Source organism: Astatotilapia calliptera, chromosome 10 (assembly GCF_964374335.1).
Source record: "Astatotilapia calliptera chromosome 10, fAstCal68.1, whole genome shotgun sequence".
Lineage (NCBI taxonomy): Eukaryota > Metazoa > Chordata > Actinopteri > Cichliformes > Cichlidae > Astatotilapia > Astatotilapia calliptera.
This window is the reverse complement of record NC_137431.1, coordinates 29,120,411-29,124,971: the sequence shown is the minus strand read 5'-3', so window position 1 is coordinate 29,124,971 and position 4,561 is coordinate 29,120,411. Positions and strand designations below refer to the sequence as shown.

General features: G+C 40.6%; 1 long non-coding RNA gene across 1 annotated transcript; it reads right to left on the bottom strand.

Annotated features, from left to right (window-relative positions):
* Window positions 1-280: 280 nt before the first annotated feature.
* LOC113030916 (uncharacterized) lies at window positions 281-3,047 on the bottom strand. The gene is made up of 2 exons (XR_003273665.2): window positions 2,912-3,047; window positions 281-780 (listed from the first exon to the last, which is right to left on the bottom strand). It is a non-coding gene; the product is annotated as an uncharacterized LOC113030916 (long non-coding RNA).
* Between the last annotated feature and the right edge of the window lie 1,514 nt (window positions 3,048-4,561).

The following is a 4,561-nucleotide window of genomic DNA, read 5'->3' as shown; positions in this document are numbered from 1 at the left end:
CTGGCCTGGGAACGCCTTGGTATTCCCCCGGACAAGCTGGAGGAGGTGGCCGGGGAGAGGGAGGTCTGGACCTCTTTGCTTAGGCTGCTACCCCCGCGACCCGACCTCGGATAAGCGGATGAAGATGGATGGATGGATGGATGGAATTTCTTCCCCAGAGTGTCTGGCACATCAGTAAATAATGAACAGCTTAACACCTATGTAGTACCACACAAGTAATATGTCTAATAATAGATAGGCTTCACGTAGGACAATGGACAAAAAGTTACAGACAGGAAGGTTTTCTATTTTTGTTCTTTTTCTCACTTTTTATCTTTACGCAGAAAGAAGGCTCATTGCACGCTGCCTCATTTATCTGATTGCCTAGCACATGTTCAAAGCCCATCCTTTTACAAAGTGCATATTTCTACCTGTTAACAACATCTCTGCAATTACTGTGTGACAACACATCTGTTAAACAAAAAAAGTAGCGGCATAATAATTCTTCCGTATGCTGTGAGGAGACAGGAAGTGGCATTTTGTCTGACAGCCTACATTAGAGGTATATTTTTTTAGGCAGATATACACAACCTTGGAGGATAGCCATTTACTTTGCTGTCAAGAACCACGTTTTTAGGACATTCTGAATTTGTGATTTATGTCTTTGAGCACAACAGAAAATGAGGAAATTTGAGCTTTCAGCCATCTATCTAACAAATGGAGGAAAAAAAACATGAAATGATGAATGAGTGGCTCTGGTGGCTCGTTGAGTCTTGCAGCTGAACTCTGAGGACTCCGCCTCTGCAGGTAATGAGGAAAAAGAGAACATTACAGCCAACAGAGACACAACAGCATAAACAAGGCAGTCCAAATGAAATGTGAAACCGAGGTTAACAAACTCATTTTCCTGACAGTACCCTTTCAGGTTCTAAGTGCAATTTCCCGATTTGATGATAAATATCAGCATTGTTTCTGAGTGTTAGTAAATGACAGTATTTCCACCTGATCTGCTCATTTCACGGAGCCAAGCGTGACCATGGCAACCACAGACATCGCACGCTCGGAGCAATCAGGCCATGAAATTCATTTTTAAGTCAGCTGGAAGGTGTCCACACGGAAACTGAGCACAGGTACTCTCCATAGTGTCAGGGCTTCCCATTAAAGAGAAATTGGTATTCTCATTGCCAGCTCCATATTTGTTATTCATGGACTCTGCTGCATGCTTCAAAATTCAAAATAATTAGCATTTATCTTATACTGGGCCTCGGTGGAGAAGCAGAACAGTCCTGCAGCTTCCCTGCCTGTATGGCTTTCCTATGCATCGTCCAATTTTCTTCCACAGTCAAAAGGCATGACTCTGATATTTGCCATAAATGTGATATTCAGCTTCAATTCGGTTTTATTTATACAGCGTCAAATCACAGCATCAGTCACCTCAAGGTGCTTTATATTGTAAGGTAGACCCTACAATAATACATACAGACAAAAACCCAACAATCATATGACCCCCTATGAGCAAGCACTTTGGCGACAGTGGGAAGGAAAAACTCCCTTTTAACAGGAAGAAACCTCTGGCAGAACCAGGCTCAGGGAGGGGCGGTGCCATCTGATCAGCTGTTCCTGAATGTACCCAGGACTGAGTGTAAACTTAGAGGAAACCGTGCTTTTGCTGTAGCAGCTCCAGACAGGCCTCTTCTCTGCCTGTTTTTACATCACTTCTGGAAACCCACGTCTTCACCCTGGCATTTCACACCCTGCTAGATGTTATTTATTTATTTATTTTTTTAGGTGATTGTAGTGAGATGATGATGTTGATTTTAGTGAGATGTTGGTTTTTAATTCATTTTCATTTCAGTTGTTTTTTAGTCGATTGTATGTTGTTGTTTTTAATGTAGGACTGTTTTAATTTTATGTATTATGTGTTTTATTATTTATTTTGTTGCTGTTTTGTTTGATCTATTGCTCTTAACTTATTTACTGTACACACTTTGGTCTTGTGCTGGCTATTTTAAAGCTCTTTATAAAAAAAGTTGGACTGGATCTGCCGCGAATGGTTGGGGTGAGAGAAGGAAGACAGGATAAAAGGCCTAACTGTCTAAGGCCTGTCCAAGGTATCCTGCCTTTTCCTCAACTGGACCCTGAGTTGTGGTCAAGAAATTGGATGGAAGACCTTCCTTTAGTTCCCCATGAAACAGAAAGATTTGAGCAGCAGGTGACTGGAGCATCTGTGCTCACAGCCAGACCCAAGGCGCTAAGATGTGAGACAAAAGTAGGGGGGAAAACGATGTATGAAAAGAGCAGATTGAAGCCAAAGCTTTTGGCTTACAGGTGGACTCATGTTCTGCATCATGGCTCAAAATAAGATAAATAAGGATTTCATTTTTAATTATGCAAAGCCCCCGGAGTAGAGTCCAAGATTAAAAATATAGAGTTTTTAAAGAGTTTACACTGACAGGAGACACTAAAATATCAGCCACTCAAAAACAAGCAGTGAGAAAAGAAGACATTATAAAGCACTGTTAGGAGCAGCATTAAGAAAGCTTAAATGAGCTTAAACAGAGAACTCAATAATTCCTTAATATGAATGAAGTCAAATGTGAGTGTAGCTTGATGCCCTGCTGAACTATTTTTGATTATAAGGACTTTGTGTTTCAGTGTTACCTGTGCTGTTTATTTAATTATAACACAATACATTCTCCTTATATATGCTCAAGATCATAGAGGCGAATTGAGCATGCTTTAGGTACAGTGGAAATACAGGACTTGGTGGTTCATATCTACTATCAGTTGGTTCATCGTCCTGCCTCTGTCTCATTCAGTGTTTATGTCTTGGTCCCTTTGTGTTTTCTTGTTCTGTTCATCTTGCCAGATGTTAATATTCAGTATCAGTCCTCTTTGGCTGTTTCCTGTTTTACTTTGAAGGTTTGCTCACCTGTGTCCCTCTCCCTCCTGGTACCCATCAGTAATGAGTGTATCAGTGCGAATGGCCTCAGGTTCCCTTTGTCCTTTTGTTGCAGTGTCTGTAACTATCCCTGTACTTTTCCCTTCATGGTCTGTGGTGCAGCTTCAGCTTTTTGTTACTCAGTTTATAGACTTTGTATTTTGGACTCTGCACCAGCCCCAATAAATGGCCGGCTTGTGTTTGTTCAGTCTGATTTGGGTCCTCTCATCTCTGCATTTTACAGAGTCGGCAAGATTTGACACTTGGAGTTATTTGTCTTTAGTGATTATCATAAAGATACGGACAGGCAACAACCTTCATAAAATAACAAATGATTTAACAACACACAAAGCCACGAGTTCTTTTCTTTCTTTCTTTCTTTCTTTGTTTGTTTTAAAGGTCAAATTTCAGGGTTTTTCTGAGTTACGATCCTAACAGGTTTCTAAGAGACCCGAGCTTTGTACTATGAAGCGAGTCCAACACACCCAGTCATCTCGATTCACTTACCCCAATCATCAGCATCTAACCAATCACAATTATGGACAAGTGTTCTGGCATCACAGCAACTGATTTCACAAAGGAAGATGAAATTAATTATAATATGGGAAAACTGCAAAGAGGTTAAACACACAATACAGACTGAAAGTAACACAGCTGCTGAAGATAAATCAGCAGAGTGTGAGTGTGTGACAGGAAAAACCCTTTTATTTGAGCCTTGAAAGAAAACCAGCAAAAAATGCTGAATGTATAAGTTAACAGACTTAATCCATGAGAGAATCTGAAGGATTGTAATCAATCCCCCATATTTTAATCCCCCACATGTAAATGTTTCAATCTATAGTGCTTTAAGTACTACTAATACATACTTGTATTTCCCATTTTAGACAACAGCAGTGTGTTTGCAAGCTGTGAGCAGCTGACTACACTGTGAATCTTCTTATCACTTCTTAATACTTGAAACTTACATAATCTGTCGGTTTAGGTAAGAGGCTTTGGTATTTCAAGATCTTAAAGGTGCACAAAGTCCATTCATCCATGGAGAATGGTGTTTGCACAGATCAGCTGTGCGCACTCGTGGACGGAGGTGAGCTGAACTCTGCCAAAAACCTGGCTGTTCTCAGGATTTCATCTGGGTCACGGGGAAGAGATTAAAACTTACCCCAGGCTTACCCCATCTGTTTGAAGCTCTGTTTCTTAAATGACAGCGATCGTCAGTAGAGAAAGAGCGGTGCAAACAAAACACCCACATATTCATTCCATTCAGTCCGTGACTTAAAGGCATGGCTCCAAATCCTTGAACAAAGGTCAAGTCTCTAAAGCAGCAAATATTTCTGGAAAATGTCAGACGACTCATGTAACTATGTTCAGCTGCTTAACTGTATCTATGCTTTATCAACTCTGTAAACAAGTTCAGATCAGGAAAAGCAGCAAACAGCCACAATACCTGAAATGTCTGTTTATTTAAGGGAACATTCACATGAGCTACATACATGTATTCATTAGACCAAAAAAACGGTGAGGAGACGGGTCTTTGTTCTTCAGCAGTGGGGGTTGTGTTTACGCTCAGAATGTGAATGGTGAGTTCATAGAAGCACTAAATGTTTTCCAGGAGAACCCCTCACACACACATACATATATACA